At 32.6% G+C, this 23413-nt stretch overlaps 1 protein-coding gene across 1 annotated transcript in view; it reads left to right on the top strand.

Annotated features, from left to right (window-relative positions):
- The window catches only part of Galnt13 (polypeptide N-acetylgalactosaminyltransferase 13), a 560314-nt gene that overhangs the window by 341507 nt on the left and 195394 nt on the right, over window positions 1-23413 (top strand). The gene's annotated exons all lie outside the window — the stretch shown is intronic.

The raw sequence follows: 23413 nt of genomic DNA, 5'->3' as shown, positions 1-23413 counted from the left end.
AACATGCACAGCATTATTTTTAAGTGATTGAGTTAATAATATCATTTATTTCTTCCTAAAATTGAATGTGAAATATTGATATACTGTTATTCTGCCCAAATCCTTTGTATAGCAATATTATTAGAGTATAGGTATATTAATCAGTAAAGCTTAATATTCATGCCTTTAAATTTGTTATTCAAAAACTATTGTTTTACTAATAATATGAATATGTTTTATAAGAAAATGTTAACATTTGAGGATAAAAATCCCAATTTTTATAATGCTGATTTTGGTGGATTGGGGATAAATGAATTATTTTAGAAGCACTAGAATGACCTTGTTATACTATGCTTTTGGCTCTTAATCCTCCTTGTAGACAGATGTCTGAGACAACCATTAATGAAAATTTCTTATTTCCATATTTGCTTATATATTTATAGTCTGATATAACCTACAAAGCAAATTTCAGAACCAGACTTAGAGCTATCAAGTTTCTATAAGGACCATGGTACATATTTGCAGAAATTTCCAGGACATTTGGAAAACACCAAACTTGTTACTTGGTGTAGTTCTCAAAGTGAAGGACATAGGAGATGACAGAGAGGAAGGGAGGAAAGAAAAATGAGAGCAACCAAGGAAGGAAGAAGGAAAAAATGAAACACAAAAAAAGCTTAAAAACAATTTGCTTTTACCCTTATATGCAATAACAAGAGTATGTACCCATCATTAATCAACACTCTGGTATTATGCTGGAATTACATAAGAAAAAAAAATCAACATAACAACATTGCTATTACTTCTCATACTACTGGTTACCATTTCTTTTTCTCTCTTGAAATTTTATTTACCTCTTTTTGACTCTTCTGTTAAATGTGATTCCCTACTACTAGTCTAACCTTCATTTTGACACATAGCTTTTGAATTAGATGGATACTTTTCATCTAGCTGAAAGATGTGTTAATAAGGAATTCAGTGGACTAACATAATAAACAAGGAGACACTGGTCAGAAAATGTAACAGAAGCATAAATATATAAAAAGGATTTATAATACAGTTATCAGGGAGACAGAAAGAATGCAGCTAGTGGGCGTACGAATGATCAGATTTTTAGAAAATGATGAAGGAGTTTCTGTGTGTGTATGTGTGTGTGTGTATGTGTGTGTGTGTGTGTGTGTAAATAGTCTCTTGGGAATATTTAAGAAATAAAGTACTCATGAGTGACTGTTTTTCAAAACAGAAAGCTAGGGAAGGGAAGAGCAATAGGAAGTATTAAATGTGGGAGGATAGCTAGAGATTAAAACATTAGATAGAACTGAGAAATGAATAGCCATATAAAATAATTGATCATACAATAGGCTAACCAAATTGTGAATTACCATGAAAATTACTATCTCTCTTTAAATAATATTCTTTGAATAATAATAATCAGCATAACTGTCACCAACATGGATTGTCACCAACCTCTTGAATTTCATAAATAACAGTACAAGAAACAGTGTTTCTAAGCATATATATCCTTTCGTCCATTTTAAAATAGATTTATTGCCACTTTTGAATCAGTTGAGGTAATTTTAAAACAGGAGTTCAAAGGCAACAAGGGCCTCAGGTCTGACTCAAAGCCATGGAGGATAGACTGAGGTTCCAAGCATGGAGTAGGATTTCAAGACGCAACCTGGGTTCAAAACCCAACCCTGGCACTTTCCGATAAGCTTGAGTAAGGTACTATGGCTCTGAAGCTTTAGTTTGATTATCTGTAGAACAGGAAGGACAGAACACTTCCTCATATATTTGAGGGAAAGTTTGTATGAGATTATGCACATAATGCTGAGTACCTTTCCAAATAAATGTAAAGTGTGTTATTATTGGCATCTCTTATACTGATGGTTATAAGCTGTGCAACATTGGGCAAACCACAGGATTTTTGAAATCACTTATTAACAACCTTGTCCTTAATAATCTGACCTCAATCATAGATAATGAAATGAGAAAATGCATGCAAATCCTTGAAGACCAGAATATACAACATACATGTAAAACATTGTTGCTGTAAGTGTCATTAAAGATGTAGCTCTAGCAACCCCCTGCCCAGAGAAGAAATTAATATTTTGTAAAACAACTCTTTCTATACTGCCACAATAAGCTTTGGGATAATGACTGTGATTTAATAATCAAGGATGGAATCTATTTTCCCACACTCATGAATCAGTTTACATAAAATATCTTTTAAGTTGAAAAATAAAAATGAAAACATTATCTAGACTTGGAGACCTGGAGTAACAGACACTACATTTTCCCCTTCGCTAACACTCACCTGAATCAATTTTTTAAAATGAGCAAATATATTTGAAACAACACTTTCGAGACATTGAACAGCAGGTCATAAAGGACAGTGGTCCTGAGAGATGGGAAACAAACAAGAAATGCCCTGAAATTGTCTTGATTTACTGCCTTGAAAAAGCTTCTAATCCTCAGTGGTGGTAAGAGAATCCTAAACAGAGCCTGCAGGACACCATGAATAAAGAGTTGAAGCTGAATGCCTAGAGAGATCAGAGCCCCTAGAGTTTGCTGAACAATGCACTGGAGAAAAAAAGAGGTGCATAGACAGGGAACTCAGGAGACATGCAGAAGTGACCACTTGAGTATTCAGCTGCTTGCTGATGCACACATACTGGTGAGGAAAGGATTCAAGTTTTAGGAAAGAACCATCAGAAAGGATTAACAATGTTATTGCTCTGTGATCTCTCCAGATAATCAACAGTAACTATATGTTCCACACAGTTTTATTTGTGGGACATGGGGGTAGTATAAATATTGGGCAATTACATAACCCAATAACAGATAACTCATGTATCAAAGAAATCACAAGTGAAATTTATAGTATTTTGAATTGAATGAAAATGAGAAAATATATAAAATTTGTAGTGTCACTACAATTATACTCAGTGGATATTTATAGCCCTAAACATTGATATTAGGAAAAAAACAAGGTACAATATCACTAACCTCAGCTTAAGAAACTAAAAGAAATGAGAATAATTCCAGTTGATCCAAAAGAAAGGAAATAATAAATATCTAAGCAGCAATAATGAACTATGAAGCAGCAACATTTTAGGAAAGGCATTGAAACCAAAATCTGTTTCTTTAATCAATGAAAATAAGATCAATAAAGTATTTAAATTTCTAACCAATTACCTTGACAACTTGATAAGATGGGCAACTTCCATGAGAGCCATAAACTATCAGAGTTCACAGGAAGAAACGTATCAGCCAAATAGTCCTATATCTAGTAAAGTAATGAAACTAAGTGGTGAAATGGGTTTAATCCCCAGTAACAAAAAAAAAAAAAAGCACAACTTGTCATGGAAGAAACACTACAATAAGATGATGTGAGAATTGTGCAAACATTTTAAATAGAAATAAGTACATTTGTAGACAAACTCTTTCCAGAAAATTGCAAAAGAGATGATACTGCCCAACTCACCCTATGAACCTATGAAGTCAGCATTTTTAAGATGTGAAAAACTGACATAGACATTGTAAGAAAACTATAAATTATATCCCTTATGAACATCAATGTAAAATTTCTAAATTAAAATAAAAAATCAGGACTCCCAATAGGCAGAACAAATAATACTTCTAAGTGATATTCAATGCAAGATTGATTTAACATTTAAAAATCCATCAATATAATTCACTATGTTAACAAACTGAAAAAAAAAACTAATTGATCATCTAAATAAACTCAAGAAATGTATTTGACAAAAATCAGCTAGTGCAATAAGAACAATGAATTAAAGCTATCCATATTTGGAAGAAAAAGGTAAGATTGTTGTTTCAGATGATAATATCATCTGGAAAATCCCATGGAAGTTACCAAAATAGTATTAAAATTAATTAAATCTTATTAAGGTTATAGAATATAAGAACAATGCAAAAAAGTAACTTGCATTTCTACATAGTAGCAATAAACAACATCAAATTGAAATTTAACAATTATATATGATAATCAAAAATATGCAATAGTGATGAATCTGACAATAGATGTATGAGACCTCAATGGCGAAAACTATAATATATTGGTGAAATTAAAGAAGGCCTAAATAAATGCAAAAAATATATTTATTAAGTTTATAAATACAGCATGATATTGAGATAACAATTCTCCCTCATATCAATATAGATTCAATATAATACTAAGCAAAATGCCCGTGGATATTTTCCTTGGTAGAATAAATGGACAAGTTGATTCTAGAATTCGCATAGTAATGCAAGTAATGTAGAATAGCCCTCCTTCCCAAGAAAAGGCTTAATAAAGAAAAAGAGTAATTAACAAAATATGATTTCAAATTTAATTTATTATGAAGTTATAGTGGTCAAGGCTGGGTGGTATTGGCATAAAGTCAATAAATTTGAAAATATAATATAAATCTTCATATTTATCAACAATTGATTTTTCAACAATTATGTAAAATCAGTTTAGGTGGAAAAATATCTTTTCAATAAATAATGTTAAAATAACTAAATATAGATATACAGAAAAATAAAAAAAATTTAAATTTTACTTCACACAATAAAAAATATTAATTCAAATATAAAACTTAAAATTCTAAAAGAACTCATAGAAGAAAAAAAAATTAAGACCAATGGTTAAGGGAATATTTCTTTGATACCAAAAGTATGAACCATTAGAGAAAAAATTGATAAGTTGAACTTTATCAAAATTAAAAACTTTTGCTTTTCCATATCACTAAGAAAATTGAAAAGACAAGTCTCTGATAAGAAGAAAATATTAGCAAATAATATATCTGTATCCATAAAAAAGAAAAAAAAATCCCTCTCAAAACTCCTAAAAGGAAAATAATCAACCTGATAAAAAATGGCCAAAGAATTTGAACAGACACTTAACTAATGAAGGTATACAAATGGCAATAAGCACATGAAAAAATCCCTAACATTATTAGTAATGGGGGAAATGAAAGATAAAATACAATGAACTAACACCACTGAGCCATGAGAAAGAGTCAGATTAAATTTTCCAGCCCTATTGGTGATGCAAATTAATTTTAAGAACTGTACCTGAAACACTGGCAGTAATGTAAAACAGGACACTAAACTCTAGGAAACGGTTTTACTATTTCTTAATGCCTGAGTATTTTCCCAGGGTGGAAGAAAACATGTCCATATGAAGAGTTGTACTCTGATGTTCACAGCAGCTCTATTCATGTTAGCCAAAAACCAGACACAGTCCAAGTGGCCTTCTACAGGTCAATCAATGAACTATGGTTTGTGCATACATGGAATACTGCTCCAGAAAAAAAAAATGTACTATCTATTGATGCATCCTAAAATTTTAGTGAAACTCAAATGAATTATGCTGAACAAAATAAGCCAAACAAAAAGATTACATACAGTATGAGTCCAGGCATATAAAATTTTAGTACATGCAAGCTAATTTATTTCACAAAGCAGATAACTTGTTGTCTAGGGATAGGGGATTGGGATGGGAGAGCAGAGCAAGAGGGAGGGATTACCAAGGAGTACATGGAAATTCTTAGAATAATTTATGTATTCATTATCTTGATTGTCATAAAGGTCTCACAAGTTTCACACTACTTATTAAACTAAGCAATTTAAATATGTGCACTCATTTTGTGCTAATTATACTTCAGTAAAGCTGCTAAAACAGTGAAAACACGCAGACATATACACACACGCAGAGGCATCTTTCAAAGAAAAACAAATGGAAGTGTAGTTCAAGGTATCTAGTCAATGGTATACCTGTATATAGAGTATCAGTATAACAGTCCAGCTATTTTTAAATAACCCTGTTGGTATAATATTAATAATCTACCCATTAGGGAAATTGAATTGATTAAATAAAATTATACTTATTAAAGCTTTTTATAAATGTATATTACAATGGTATTATTATGTTTTATTATTTCTGTCCTAAAATAAGTTCTTTGTCAAAAATGTTTTAATTAGGAGGATAGAAATTACTTTAAATGCCTCATTTGTCCTAAAATCACAATAAAATCATCAATATTTGAAGAATATAACCAAAAAAAAACACAACTTTTTGTGTGAAATCTAATTATTTCCGAATCCTACGAGCAATGAAGTTGAAAATAAATGATAGCTGATGTAATAAATTTAGAAAAGATGAAAGGCAGAGATTCCCACAGGACAAAACAGTCTGGTAAACTATGCAAAGTTTGTAGACCTTTTGGGGATTGTAAAATTCAGATTTTTTAATAGCATGAAGAGAAAGAAAAGTCTTCTCTAAAAATGTCCAAAAGTTGAAAATTTGAAGGATGGAAATGTCAGTCATAATAACTTGTTAGGCAGAAATCAAATTAGACCAGTCTAGCACAATTACTTCTGTTGGAACTCTTTGCCTTTTGTAAATTCAGTTCATACAAGTGTGAGGAAAATGGATTATTCATCAATGTATAAATCTTGACTACTCTAGTTTTACTTGACCAGTCACAGAAGCCAAACTATAACAGAAGTATTTCCTTTAATTGAACTGACTCTGAATAATTTATGCATGATTCACAGTTTTGATGGATATTTGATTTGGAGAAACTTTTCTTTAAATATGATAAACTATTCTCCTAATGTTAATATAGATATTTATTTGCCTATTTTTCAAAAGATTCTGAGATCAAGCATGTGTAGATGCTTAAATACTATAAAACAGTATCAATGATTCTGATCCAGCAGACAACTCTCTGGTCACCTATTTGGTGCAGGCTAAACCTCAACCATATTGTAATACATTGAAATTTTAACTCCTGTGCTTACACGTGGATTATCTGATAACTACTCCTCTTTCTTGAACCACTGTTTAAACATTTCTCTACTCAAAGAGGGGTTTGTGTAATTTATATCACAGAATAAAATTCCTCTGGGTAATTGGAACCCAGGCAGTGCTGTCAAAAGAGTATCACATTGATTTATATTTTTCTAAAACATTGGGTGAATAGGTGGTATGGATTAAATTTATTCATTTCTAAGAGGACTCTATTCATCCAAAGCCAGTATGTTATAATTTTATTTTGAATATTAAATACCATAAATATTTGACTTCATATATTCCTTTAGGAAAAAAAAAATGAAATGGGCCTGGCATTGTGACCCTTTCCAATTATCCCAGTGACACAAAAGGAGGCAGTAGGATTGCAAGTTCAAAGCCAGTCTCAGCAACTTAGTGAGGCCTTAAGCAATTTAGTGAGACCCTGTCTCAAAAATAAAAAATTAAAAGGGCTGAGAATTTTGCTCAATGGTTAAAATGCCCCTAAGTTCAATCCCTGATATATATATATATATATATATATATATATATATATATATATATATATATATATATATATGTATATATATATATATATATAAAAGAAAGTAAAATAAAATAACAAATGGACAACAGGTAAATTCAACATTAATCAAACTTTAGAAGAACATTAACAAACATTAGCAAAATATGAAAAATTATGTTCTATATGTGTAATACAAACAAAGATGTTGTGTACGCCGAAAACTAACAAATAAATAAATATTAAAATTAAAAAAAGAATTGTAATGCATTCTGCTGTCATATATAAATAAAAAATTAATTATAAAAAACTGGTATGGTTAATATTACAATATAGTCTAAGTCTTGATAATTTTAAAATTATCTCTCTGTTAAAATATCTTGTGAAATAAAATCGGAATATTCTATTAAATAGCCTTTATATTTTAGCTTTCAAATCTACTATGTAGAAATACGTGTTTTTACAAATACAAGAAATTTTCAGATTTAGATGCACTAAAACTTTGTGTAATCTCTGGTTCTCTTTTTATTTGTTTAATTATTTCTTAAAATACTTGCTTGAAAATATAGTTTTGGGGTGGCCAGTACTACTCACAATTTACTTTTAGAGCATAACCGCTTATTTACACCTTTGTTTACTAGTTTCTAAAATGAAGGGTTGGAAAACTCACATGAAAAAAATTCAAAATAAAACAGCTGAGAATAACAATAAATATCCGTCACTAGGACAAGAGAAGTATTGTAAGAGAAAAGTAGGGAGAGCTAGTAACCATGAGTAGTGGGTACTAACTTCATGAATGATTAATGAGGTCTAACGGGGAAAAAAATAATTGCACTGGCATACATACAGTAATGCCCTTAAAATGGATTGCTGTTTCTAGGATGTTCTAAGAGAAGACGACCCAATTTCATTGCTTTCCAGCAATTCGATCTCTCAGAGGATTATATCTTAAAGTAGATAGAATATCATTGTAGATTATTTTCTTAAATATGGGTTGTTTAAATTCAGTCTAATCAAACTATGAGCCAATTCACATTTGAATAATCATAATATTCCTTTTTTTTTCTACTCAGACCCACCATGTTTCTAAACAGGTTTTGTGCACAGAGTTGCTTCTGTGTAATTATTCAGATAAATACAAATTTGAAGAGATTAAAATATAATCAAGATATAAATTGTCTAGTTATTTTAGTTTTTGCTATATGTTTTCTGTTAGTCCCATAAATAAATGACAATTACTGTCCACAGTACAGTCACTGTGCCAGCTTCTACCAGCTCTCTTAGAATGAACTAAACAAACTTGAAATTCTATAAGAGTAAAACGCAACTTTGTTAAGCAACAGTGTGCGGGTATAGAATGTGGTAAAACAAAGCCTAATTAGTGTGAGGGGAGGTTAGGTGATATTTGCACTGAGTGTTAAAGAACTGGTAAAAGTTATCTATTTAGAGAATGTTTAGAAAGGCGTTTTAGACACAGACAACCACCTCCATGAGGGAATGAAATATGTATAGTCACTCTCTTACTAATAATATTCACTGCTTGTTTTTTATGATATCACAAAACTTATCATTTGAGCATTCTGTTTAAGTGTGTGTGTGTGCATGTATGTGTTTGTGTGTGATTTATCAGTGGGAAAAAAAAGTATCTAATGTGTAACCAATTCTGTTTACTACGTACTCATAGTATATCCATCTATCTATACATATTTGTAGTGATAGTTATTTTAATGGATAGAATACGGAAATAATATGTAAATTAAAAAATAAAAACATTAAGGGTTTCTTTTGCAAATGAGTACTAGGTGATATACTACTTGCCAGACTTCCTGAGGGAGTTGAGACTAGGATAGTAAAAGGAATTGTGGAATTATGAAGCCCTAAAAAATGGAGTGGAATTAAATGCATATAAACAGAAGAACTGGGATGAAAATGATATAAAAATAACAATGTATAAAATATATATTTTTCATTAATATGTAACACAGGAATGATATTTTATAGGTTTTAATTAAACATATGCATTGGAAATAAATTTCATTCAAAAGTCAGTCTAATTGAGAGAGTTTTGTTCAGTCTTCTTGGATCATACCATTGAATGAAAATAGAACTATATGAAAGAGAAATGAGCTATTAATTTTGAACTGTGATACCAAAACTGTTTTGAAAAGTTGGCCTTTATCAAATGCAAGGATATTTCAAAAACATTAAGCAGGACGTTCCTGGATATAGCAGTAAGCCAGGTTTGGGCAATTTAGTGAGACACTGTCTTAAAGTAAAAGTTAAAAAAAAAGCGGGGGGACTAGGAGATTATAACTCAGTGATAGAACACCCGTGGATTCAATCCCCAGTACCACAAAGACAATAGTAAGAATAATTTTATGATAGACAAATATCTAAATTGTTACTGTCTGGAAACACATTTCAGTTATGCAGCTCTCTGATGCTTCTCTGCTCATGTGCACAGATACCACACAGGTACCCACATTTGTCTTAAAAGTCATTATGATCCTTCTGATTCCAAATAGGAAGAAACTCAATTTATCTGTTTGAATTTTTGTCATTAAAAAGAGCTTTTGAAGAATGTTAATATGCACAGAATTATTGCATAGAAAACTTTGAGATATTTATTAATGGATTTTACTAGAGCCTCACATTAAGTGTTCTTAATCAAACAAAATGAAATTGAAAATTAAGGCAATTATCCTGCTGATTTACCTTTGAAGTGCCCCTGAAATATCCTATAATGAACTGTTTCTTTTTGTATCTAAATATATGTTGCCTTTACTAAACTCTGAACTACTCATTTGACAAATTAAGTTTCCATTTTTTTTAAGTTGGAATGGGAAAGTTAAAGTAGTAAATGTCTTGTGAAAAATATATTTAGCGTTGAAATTGAAGAATCATTTATACATATTGGGTTTGGTTAATGAGAGAAAAATGCCATTAAATTCAAATGAAATTTACAAATAATTATAATTCACGGAATTTACTCATTAATTTAAAGATATTTTTTAGTGTTTGGGCATGCAGATATGTATAAGATAGACTCAGTGCCTTGTCTCATCAAGCTTATGCTGGAGAGTTTAGAAGAGAACTATTTTAGGTAAAGTGTAGTGACAGAGATGGAAGGTGAAGAGTAGAGAACTATAATACCTAGAATGGCCAGAGATGAACTGTGAGGGGACATTTGTGCTGAGACCAAAATGACAGGAAGAATCTAGCCATGCAAGAATTTGAAGAGGGAATATGCAAGACAGAGCAAACTGTAAATGCAGAAGATTTTCTGCAGCAATGATATGAACCAAATTTTCCATTTCGCATCTACAGAATCCCAAATAGCCTAAAGATTGCAGGTGGGAGTGGTTAAGAAGTAACTCATACTTTTAGTATATTTTGGTAAATTGATTCAACAGTTAATGTGTACCTAGAATTTACCAAGCACCGTGCAAGGTACAAGAGATGTGGAAATGGAAGACAGGCCAGACCATGTTCATTTGTCTTGAGCAGGTCTTATATTTCCATAGTAGTTAAAATATTCCAGCATCCTTTAAATGTGAGAAGACATTTTTTTTCTCATTAACTTAGTTTTTATCTTGAATACATTTTGTAACATTTGCATGATACTTCAGATCACTTCTGAAGTAACAGCCAGGTCCCCACCTCCCTAATTTTACCTATCAATCATATTGACAGTTATCTACCTAAACCTGAACTAGACATTGAATGCCATATACACAATTTGTAGCTCTTGATTTCAGTGCAGATGAATGTAAGATAAATTGCATATGTGTAGTACATTAAGTTCAAAGGAGGTAAAGACTGATGTGGATCAAGGACAATGGGTAAAGCATTTGTAAATTAAAAATTCCAAGGTCTAGACTTCTAGTTGGAACAGAAAAATAGGGGCTAAAATATGCAAATTTTTATTTTATTATCTATACTTCTGTATTCCTTCCTTATGATTTGAGCTGTACCTAAATGTATAGTAGAACATTGTATTCCCCACCTCTTGTTTTCCCTCTTGAAAATTACATGAATGAAATATCACAAAAGCATTATATGGGCACTTTATAGGACTAATTTTTAAATGAATGAATTAATAAAGTATCCATTAAAATTCAAGAATTGAACTATTTTCATATATATATATATATATATATATAATCCTAAGATTTCTAGGACAAAATTCCAAAAATGTTGTTTCCATATATGTGCATTCAGTTAGGAAACCTACTGCACCTTGCTAGCCAACATTAATGCATTCAAATTCGAATCCACGTGCTTTCATTAAAGAGCCAAATTTAAATCTCTATGGTAACTACTGCAATAAATGTGCAACATCTTAAGCTATGATTATACTGTCACACTTAGTGATGTCTATCTTAGGTACTTGGCTACCAATCCCTTCACTGTTGTTCTAGTCAATCTGAAATGTAGTTTAAAAAGGAAACTAATTATGAGATTTATTTAAATAAGACTGAACAATTTCAGCAATAACAGATTGTAGATACTAGGAATGACTCTTGGAGGTTATGAGAAAATGTTGAGAAGACTTTGATCCAACTGTCCTAAAATCAAATGTTAAGTACCAATGAAACTGAGTAATTATCATTGAAAAGCTAGTTTTAAATTTATAATAGATTTTTTAAATTACCATTAAAAATTATCAACTTAATGGTTTTTACAGCATCTAAATTATCAAGACTTGATGGATTAAGAATCTAAAAGTGTTTCATTAATTATGAAACAACAAATATACTAAAACTAAGATTATAAATTTGGGGATAGAATTATTGACCTTTCTCTTACCTGCCTGCATACTAACAAATGTGTCTGCGTGCTCTATGCCACTATCAAAGTTGCTTCTGCTTTTTGTACTGGAGATTGAACTTAGGACCTCATAAATGATAGGCAGGCACCCTACCACTGAGCTATATCCACAGCACTATTTATGATGTTTTTATTTTAAGACAGGGTCTTCCTAAATTGCTGAGACTGGCCTTGAACGTGTGATCCTCTGTTTTCAGTCTCCCAAATAGCTGGGATTATAGGTGTGCCTCACTACACCTAGCATTAACAAAGTTTTGATTGTTTTCCTATTTATTTAAGTATGTCATACCCTGTTATGATGATTTCTCAAATCCATTTTTTTGTTGGCTAACCAAACTTATTTGGGTTTGAAAAACCATCATAACTTCTGCAATTCTTAAATTAAGATAAGGAACTATAATAAAGTAAGGGAAAAGAATCCCATACTAAACTTCTAATGATATATTTGAATGATAGTAAGATCTGCTAAAAGACAAATACTCCTTGATCATTTCTCTGGCTGTAAGAGAAGACCTCGGGAACTGCAAACTTGCTTTCTATATCTGTGGAATAGAATGGAAACTCTTGACTCTTTAAGGTCATGGAAAGTTAAAGATGTTCCTGAGAAAGTTGGAAATCGAGTTGTAGAGTCAAGGCAAAGTATAAGGAAGGTGACAGATTTGAGAGTTAGCTTTATGGAATTTACAGTTAAATGAGCATATGAGAATGGATGACTTTGTCAAGAAAGAAAACAGGGAGAGCAGCACAAGAAAGCATGTCCTTAGGTAGCATCTACATTTAGAGGTGGAAGAAAGAAGAGAAAGTGAATGCTAAGTCAAAGCTGTCAGAGAAGAACAAATATAATGTCACAAAAACTTTGAAAGTTATGGTGATTGTCAACAGTGTCAAATGCTGCAGAGAAGTAAGAATAATGAAAGCTCATAAAAGGCTTCTTGAGCAATTTGAGATGATGGGTTCAAGATACTAGAATATAAGTTGTTAAGATAATTAGATTTTGAGTATATATAGGGAAAGAAAAACTTAAAAAAAAAATTACCAGCAAACAGAAAAGGAAGTGCATGATAAAAGGTAAAAAAAGATCAAGCTAATTATTCCATATTTACTTCCCTTTGATTTTATCATTTTATTTTAAATAGAATATAAACCAATATGAAGCTTAAAAATACGAGATGATAATGAAAAAAAGAGGAAGGCAAAATTGATGAGATAAATACCTTTAGGGTTTAGAAGAATATGATAGAGATAAAATTAAGTACATCTGGGTGACACTTATTAGCTGACAGTGCAGTTTCACACTCATTATTTCACAATGTCTTTTCCAGAACAATATGAGTAAGCTATTATTTTATTCTATAGCTGAGCATTTTGAGCCTTAAGGAAATTGTCATGTGGCTAGATATTGGCAATACTGAATATCAAAACCACTTTTCTGTGCTCCGAATCTAGTGCTCCTCTATTCTGAGTTCAAGAGGCCAAGGGGAAAAGGTTTGATTCTATTTCCTAAGAAGACATTTCATGGAAAAATGAGTAGACTGCCAGGGCAGCTCTTCTTCAGCTCAAGTAAAGTCAAAGGAAAGAGATTATTTATAGATTAAAAATATGAAATTGATATAGGGGCTTGATAGGAGGAGAAAATTTGGTTTCTTCAGCAAGCGTTTGAATAAGCACCGATATTCTCTATATTACAACCTTTAAATGTCAGTAGAATGACATCTTGCAATTCTATTGAATCAGAAGAAGAAATTATCTTTACTATGCTTCAAGGATGGTATTGGGAGAAATATACATCATACCTCACTTTCTTTGTTTTTGATTGATAAGTAAGCAAAATAATATTGTAAATGTGGCTATTCACAGTTCTTTCTTTGATTCTTTTTTCCTGGTGCTGGGGATAGAGCTGAAAGCTTCATACATGCTAAATGAGTGCTCTACCAGTGCACTGCCTCCCCAGCTTTCATGGTTATTTCTTAACTCTTCTGAAATGTGTGATGTAATCTACATTGAATGCCAACAATTTCTTTTTAAAAAATGAAAAACTGTTGAAAGTACAATATTACTTCCCAGTATAGTGGACTTTGTGTGTACTTTTAATGAGCACTTGAGGTGACATCAATATTAATATGGGTATTTTTATGCATTTCATATTTGTCTCACTAAGGACTTCAAAGCCAAAATTTTTTTAAAAAGTGTCTGTAAGATGACTTTTGAAAGGGAATCACAATTTTCATTGGTAGCATTAGAATTTTATATATGCAACCTATTGAAAGTATTTATCTGAAACAAAACATATAGCTTTCTATAAGATGTCTTGGGTCTTTGACCAGAAACAAGTTGTTAAATGACCATGAACCTAGAACTAGACTTTGGGTGAGTACTTCTTAAAATAGTCCCTTTCTTGTATCACGGGGAACTGCTATTCAACTGTCACATGCAAACTGGTGAGTAGACTTTAACATGCTCAATCTAACATTCACAATTTCACTGCCCTGTGAGTGACTTGAAGATAGAGAACCATGCTTTATGATTCTTTCTCTGTGCCCCAGAGCCCAGCAGGGTGCTTGTCATAAAGTCAATGGCCAGTGTATATTTGCTGAGTAGATACAAGTCCTGAGAGAACATGCTTGAGAGGATAGAGATTATTCCCTGTCCTCAAATTTATCACAATGCTTAAGAATCACTTGACCTCTTTATAAGTTATATGGGAAATTTCATTTAAACAAACAAAAAAAATGAAGGAATTACAGTTTAGAGAAACGGATTTTTATTTGCCAATAGAGGAACTAAGTAACTAAAAGGTAACTTTTTTCCTGAGGTATCAGGTATTTCCCATCCAAATTCTTTGCATTTCTGGCATGTGTAAAAGAGCAGGAGATGTGGCACTCTGCAGCTGGGTACCCAGGTGGTCTACTGATATTCAAAGGGACCATTCTGGCATGAATTCTAGGGCAGCGTCATGCAGCTGTCATGAGCTGCTCTGTGGCTAGAAGCAGCAGATGTTACTGATCTGACAAGCAGTCACCCCATCAGATACAGGAGGACACCAATACAAAATGCAAAATATCTGATCTGAATATCATTTAATGTATCTCAGGTACTTTCTATCTACTTTTCAGTAACATCTACATCCATTTTTTTCCCATGTTTGAGATTTACTTATTGGATTAATTGTATAACAAGGGAAAGACAAATTCTGATAAATCTGCTCTTGTCTTAATAGTCCTCTTAAATGTACTGAAAGGACTTCTAAAACATCCATGATTTATTAGACTTTTAAGATTATTGTTATTGAAGGATGATAAAATATAACTGTATCTCATGTCATGTCTTGAATGTGACTTATCACATATCATTTCTTATTTTTATGAGTTATCTGCTGAGAACAATCTGTGCTTATATAAAAGCAATATTTTTTTTTGTAAATATGAAAAGCTAGACTCTAATTTTTTAGTCAGTGCCACCTTATACTACATAGGATTTTCAATATCCAGTTCACTATTTTATGTTCTTCATTTCTTTCCAGCTATATTCATATATTCATACATTTCACTTAAGTACAATATGAAATATTTCCACAACACAATCAGAACATGTTTTCCCTGTTGATGGAAAGAATTGGGATTTTCCAAAATAAGCAGCCCTTGAAAGATGTAGAATAATAACATATAACAATTCTCTTGACTCCAAAAAATAGAGTACCATAATATGTGGTAATTCTAAAGGTCAGAAAGCTCCAGGGAATGAAAGTTGTTGAAAGGAAAAAGTGAGAGTAGATTATACATCATAAAATGTCGGCGTTTGTATATTGGGGGTATCTCCACTGTGCATTTGAATTACTGGGGATGAGTTTTTGTGTTTGAGAGGAATGGGACATGAGATTAAAAACTCCATCTGTGACCACCGCAGCCCCACCATATGTCGCATACATGCTGGTTCCTTCACATGCCCTCTCAATTCCATTTCAAAGCAGTTCTTTACTTCAGCGATACTCAGTAAGAGCATACCTTTCCATTCTTTTGATCCATTTTCTCCTCATCCTTTGCTGTCCCATGGTCAAGACTGAAAATGTAAAGAGGTATAATGTGGTTGGGATCCTTCTCTAAAAAAGACCTATTTTAGAATCAATGCATTAAATCTTTTACAAAGTGAATCATTATTTTTTTAAAAAATAAGAAATAGTTTGAATTTGGAGCTTTCAAAAAGTTCATTTCTAAGTTAAGATGAAAAGTACTTTATAAGGGAAAATAATAAATAACTGATCACTTTAGAAACAAATGAATAGGAAATAAAATGTGCTATGAATTCAACTCACCACCATGTACATTCAATACCAACTTGGAAAAAACATCTTTAAATTACCCTAATGTATAATAACTAGCTCCTGAAAACATCTCTTGGAGAACAAAAGTGCTTTTGTAGTTTCCTTGTTTCTATAACCTTTATAACCTTTCTAAAATAGGGAACTGGGCTGTGGATATAGCTCAGTTGGTAGAGTGCTTGCCTCACATGCACAAGACCTTCTATTCGATCCCCAGCATCACAAAAAAATAAAAGTTAAAAATTAAATAGGCAACTCACGTAACTTGAGGTGGAGAATGTATTTCCTTACAGAATGTTCACAGGGCCATTTTTTTTTCATGCTTTTTCTTCATCAGAGAATAGTATTCTTTCTTCCTCTTCCAATCCATCTAAGGTATGTTTACCTAAGTAGGAAAATATTGACACAAATTTTGAATTTTTTTTCATTTTTATCTAGGCATATGATCTCTGATATGGTCTGTATACCTGAAGTCAAGAGACTAATCTGAATCATAGAAATAATTGTTAAAATATCTCAGCCATCATCAACCTTACTCCCTCTTCTTTTACATGTGAATTTTCTAAGGATTGTTAGGATTAAGTAATGTAATCCAAATTTTACAGTCAATCTGTGTCTATTTCAAAATCAGAATCCAGGTTTCTGATCTCAAATTTTATGCTTTTCTCTTTCCTACAAATAATTCTTCTTCAAAACAGCATTCAACCGGGCGGGTGGTATAACATCAGTAAATGAGGTGTTGCCTTTAATGCACAGGGTCCTGGGTTAGATTTTTAGTACTACAGGGGGAAAAATAGGAGTCCTGGGGCATGTGGAATCTCCCTGTGGTCACAGGCAAGTGAACACTTAAAGACCACAGAAGCTTGGTGTGGATGACTCTACATCTTGAAATATTATCATCACATCAAGATGTGTCTCCAGCTCTATTGATACCTCCTGGATCATCCCCTCAACTACACAGTACAATGAAAAGTAGACGGTGTCAACAAAACTCTTAAGGCATTTCTACTCAAAATAACTATGAGGAATAATTGGCAAGCTTCATTACAAGGATGAAGAGAAAATGCCTACAGAATCCCAAATCTGCCCCTTTTGTATAATTATATCATGCCTCTTGTGTTTATCTCAACTTATTAACTATCATGTGCATTCAGGATCTCAATGGAGGCTTTTTTCAGACTTTGTTCACTTGTAAGAATTAAAGAATTCGTCATCAGTTTAATTAGATACATGTAAACAAAGGAGAGTCAAAGTGCTGATAGGAATTATTTCAAACAAACAGTGTTTTTATCTTGCTTTTGTTTTCACTTTGCCAACACAAAGAAATCTATACTTGTTGTTCCTAACTCAACTGCATGACATACATATTTTACATACATCATGTAATTTTTTCATATTTTATTTATTACATTAACATATCAGTACATATTGAACACTTACATAATAAACATTTCTTTTAAACTTAGGACACACTGATTAAATGGTATCTTTAAGTTCTGATTTTTTACTACAGGTAAATTGTATCTCAATTTTAAATCGTGAAGCATGTAGTGCTTCTTCTCAAAGAGATAATGTGGTTGGTATATAAGACTAATATACATAAGGCCATATGCAAAACATATATAAGTATGTGTGCATGTATAAAGAAGCTTTTATGTAAACACATATACAAACATTTAGCAAGAGGAAAAACTACAGAATTGATGTGACAAAGTTGGTTCATAGTGTTAGAAATCCATGAAGACTGAGATCATTAAAAGCAAGTAGAGTCAAGAGCTGTTCATTGGGGGAAAAAATGTGAGCTGGACCTAATAGAAAGGAGGTAATAGGTAATGGAAATACATACACTAAGGTTTAGTTTAATCCTCACAAATTGTGTCAGCTTATTGTCTCCCTCTCTATTTCTTTGTCATAACCGTAGGATTATCATTATTACTTCTTTCTTGGATTATTCCACTAACTCTGTGAAACTTGATTTTTCTGTTTTAATCCATGTCCCACATAAAGGCTAACTGTCCCTATACAGACTGGTTTACCTTAATCATCAAAGCTCCTCTTTGGGGTAGATCCTTCTATTTTGATTTTACTATTTAAAACTTGTACCATATAGAAAGATGAAGTAACCAAGGTACCTAGCTGGTGAGAGGCAGGGCAGGATATCATCTTGAGAGCTGTAGGCTACACTCAAGACCTTTGTGCCACATGGTCTCCATTGTATATTACTGTTTGCTTTTATCATTAAGGCTGTATTAAACAATGGCTTTCTGCCAAAAATAGTACTGGGAAAGCAGATAAATATTAGTATGAGTACATGCAACTGCATGAATTTGACACAACAGCTGTAACGTTAGAAATAATAACAGCATTAGAACTGAGATTGCAAAGTTGGAAGTTATGAAGTTTCTGATCCTTAATTACAATGTCATTGATGTAGGTGCCAGAAAAACATGAAAAAGATAATGTATGTTAGTTAATTGCCTCCTAGCGGGAGGAAGAAAATCAAGTAGATAATCAAATGAGCAATGGGCATTTTACATTTTGATTAACAACCTTCTCTATCATCAAAAGACTCTCATAAAAATATCTGGGAACAAAGACAAATAACTAACTAGCTTCAATTCTCTAAGGAAAAGGAGCAGTTTGTATTTCATACATGGTCAAATTTACTTGAGAGAGATATAGTGTATAAATATTAATCTGCTGGAAGCCTAGAAAATAACAATCAGATATGCTTGAACATACACAGGAGTTCTGCATCACCTGTTCATAGGGGTGACACAGCATGTTTTTATTCAGTTTATACTGCTGTTCAGACATTGGGAGATAATTTCAGAAAGCAAAATGTAGAATTCTAATGGGCAACTAAATGGCTATTCTTTTAAATTCTTTACAGTGTACCTAAACTCTTAGACATATTATACTTTTAAAGAAAGGCAGTACTATAATAATAAAGTATATATATATATATATATATATATATATATATATATATATAAAAGGCAGTATTATAATAAATATCAATTTTATTAATATAAAATATAATATATTATTATAATAATATAATAGTTATAATTTTAAAGAAATGCAAGATTCTTCAATAATACACATATTTGAGCAAGAATAGTTGATTTCCCTAACAGTATTGATTTCTCGGAACAACAACAACAACAAAATGACAGGCAAGGTATCTTTTTACGTCATCTATTCCAAGTGCTACTTGTAGTGCTTGAAACACACAATCTTGTTATAGTCTTGGATGTGGCTATTACTATGACTACTTTCCAAAGGGAAAATTAAGCCCTTGAACATGTAAGTAATTTTCACAATACACATAGACAATAAGTAACAGGGCCAATAGAATATGTCTTTTGCTTATTTCATAGCCCAAGTTCTTAGTAAATGTATCATACTATCACTTCCTTCTTTTCTAACTTTCTATATTTATTGAAGGTACAACTAAGGTAAATTATCATGTTAGTCACTGGAGCTACTACTCAATTTAAGTTCTATTTACTTTAACATTTAACCATATAAATTTTGATCAATTAATGTTAAGCAATTATAATGTTTTATCAATGAAATGTTTAATTTTGTGTTACTTAATTCAGTAGCAGTAATAATAGTAGGAGTAGGAGTATTACAGTATTAAGAACCAACCCAGGTTGCTCTACCACTAAGATACACCCCAAGCACCTCCTCTTTTCTTGAGAAAGGATCTTGCTAAGTTGCTGAGGCTGGTCTCAAACTTGAAATCCTCTTGAGCTGCTGGGATTACAGGCTGGGGCCACTATTCGCAGCTACTTATTCAGTGTTATTATGAGCAGGTATCAGCCTAGGTGATTTTCTTATGTGTTCCTACCTTGATCTTTTCACTTTCAAATTTTGTACAGAAGTTTACCTAAAATATGCAATATGAGTTTATCAACAGATTTTTTGAGCACAGATGGTGGTTGAGAGAAGTACTCACATTATTCCCAGTCAGCAGTTGAGAAGGAACATTCACCAAGTTATGGAACATTTATTACCACCTCTATGTGTCTCTCCCAGATATATTTGAGATCTATCTCATTTCTAAGAGTTAAAATCAAAGGTAGGTTTTCCTTAAGTTTTGTAAGTCAACATCCATTATTAGGCATTGGGTCAGTGCATATACATTCAAACTCTCATTGCAAATTAGGATGGTAATATAAAATCAGCACTTCCATACATACTCACCTTTGCTAATTAAAGAGGAAAGAAGGAGAGCATTGAAACCCCATTTAAAAAGATTTCCAACCAGATTTCATTCTCTGTTGTGTGTGTAGGTTCAGAGTGTAGGGGAAAATTTATTTCCTCACTTATCACAAGGTTCATAACTGACAACACTAAACAGAAGAGATTAAGAACCCTTGAAGTATTTAACCATAGTACTGTAAAACAAGGGAGATTGCAGAACTGAAGGCACAAAGGTAATGGAATACTGAGTATTTTCATATTTAGGATCAATGAAAATGGACAATTATGTGGAAGCATGATTGGATTAAAATGGTATGATCTGGAAATAGATAAGAAAGAAGAGTTGGAGTGATGTAACATGGCTGATATGCTCACATTCTTCTTGGACTTGGGATACAAGACAAGACTTCCTTTAGAACAAGTGTCTTATGACTGGCTTTCAGATGAGTGTTTCAGAGAATTCCATATTGCTGTGTGTTATAGTTTAGGTATGAGGTGTCCCCCAAATGCTCATGTGTAAGACCATACAAGACAGTTTAGAGGAGAAATAATTGGATTTTAATAATTTTAACTACTGTAGATTAACCTGGTGATAATGTATGCAGTTAGGTGGCTGGAGAAGATGGGTCACTATGGGCATGGCTTTGGGTTTGTATTTTGTCCCTGGTAAGTGAAGCGCTCTCTCTTTATCTCTTCCTGTTTGTCATGTACTGACCTGCATTTCTTAGTCATGTTCTTCTGCCATGATACTGTGCCTCCACAGGGCCCAGTACAATGGAGTCAGCCATCTGAGGACTAAGACCTCTTTTTCTTCCTCCTCTTGTTTTTGTCACGTGTTTTGGCCACAGCATCAAAAAGCTAACTAAAACACCATGTTTCAGATGAATAAGGAAGGAAAAAATGAGAGTGATCTTCTGGTTTCTACAATTTTCTCAGTTGCCAAAGTGCCATATTTTGTGACATCATGTTTTGAGCCCTGATATAGTAAATCCCAGAAGCCCACAAACTGTGGTAGGCCCAAGAAATTACAGGGTAGAAATATAGAGCTCTAGGCATCTCACACAACCACAGTGCTGATTTGTCTTTGCAAAAAAGGCAAATAAGGAACTCTGAGTACAGCTGTCAATCACTGGTTTATATGTAAGAGGACTTATAGTACAGTCTGAATTTTAAATAATTTTTTTTTTTCCTCCAGCTGTTTATATGCTCTAAGATCAGCCCTTCCCAGATTTAGGACAGATACTAGAGTTTATGGTTATTTTCACATATTGAAACCAAAACTTCATAAACACTATGTAGCTGACATTCTGTTTTCTCCCCAGGCTCATAATGACAGAGGAGCTTGGGGAAGAGCATGGATTTGGACTTGCCTCCCCTCCACCAGTATTTAGGATCCCAAGGGATGGTTAAAGAATGATGACTGCCCATTGTTGGCTCTGTGTAATGGCCTCCACCAGCATGGTCATCTTCCATACACAGTTTTTATTTCCTTATAACTGTGTTTATCTTCAGACCCTATCCCTTATGTTATCCAAGGATCTTTTGAAGACCAAGATTTTAGTCTTTCTCTCACAACATAGGGTCCTCAACTGCCTTTCTCATTTCCTTGCTCATCTGCCACATTTCTTATCCCACAGCTCATTCTTTCTTTTCTATGACCCATGCTATTTAGAGCCCAGACCATTGAGTTCTTGACCAGTTGCTGTTAAAGATCCCTTCTTCCCAGCATCATTTCATTGCTAGACCTAATTATTTTGCAAAGAAGCTGTACAATAACTCCAATGCCACCTTCAGAATTCTGTACCTATTTTACTAGGGTCATGTTTTTCTCCGACAGTTGAGGGGAAGAACTTGTGCCCCAAAACTTTCTGTACATACTCTGCTCCATACAAATGACAGCACTAAGACAGTCTAGTGATACTTGTTCAGCAAGTAACTACCTGAGAGTGAAATGCCCCTCTTGCCTTCTCTCACTTAGCTCCTTGTTTAGCTTGTGAAGAAGGAAAGAAGCTATTTACTTGTGTCTAACCCATAGGAAGTAGGAACAGCTACTCCACTAACTCTGCATTCCTCATCATAAGAAGACCTTATGTAAATTCTCATCTACAACAAACCATGTCTTATATGTTCTGAATTCTAGGCACCTTTTGGAAAGTCCTGGTGCTGGTACAAGTGCCTGATTATTTCACTAAAGTTTGTTTATTAAAAAAAAGAGAGATTAGTGTATGATTGTGTTATCATCTTTGATTGGATCCTTCAGTCACCATGAACCACCAAACATTTCTATATTGTTTTTGTTCTATTGTGACATCCAAAGAATTTCCTCAATTCCCAAGACCTGTGGAACAGCACATATATGATTTCACTAAATTATTTCACCTAATTTGATATTTTAAAATATTTTCAATAATGCAATTTAAAATCCTCCAAAAATATTTCTATTTAAATCTCATAATTCTGCCATAATTTTCATAATTAAACTTGCTAGTCAATTTTTGTCATTCATTTGGTCATTTCACTCAAGCAGCATACAGGTCTGTCTGATGAAGTAGTGTTTTCAGCTGAGATAAGAATGAGAAATAAGCATCCAAAGTTGCCAGAATATTAATAGAAGAAGAAGAGAAGCAGTTATTGAGGCTTTGCTGTGTGAAAAACCGTGTGATACATTATTGTAAGAAATGGCAAAGAGCCAATATCACCATGAGCATTTACAGAGGGAGATACTCATATTGGGATCTTAGAGAACCTGCTA

The sequence above is a fragment of the Marmota monax genome, unplaced genomic scaffold (assembly GCF_021218885.2).
Source record: "Marmota monax isolate L192 unplaced genomic scaffold, Marmota_monax_Labrador192_F-V1.1 WCK01_AAM20220418_F8-fsc00048, whole genome shotgun sequence".
In the NCBI taxonomy this organism is placed as follows: Eukaryota; Metazoa; Chordata; class Mammalia; order Rodentia; family Sciuridae; genus Marmota; species Marmota monax.
Note: the sequence above shows the minus strand (reverse complement) of the source record. Positions and strands in the feature narration are given on the sequence as shown.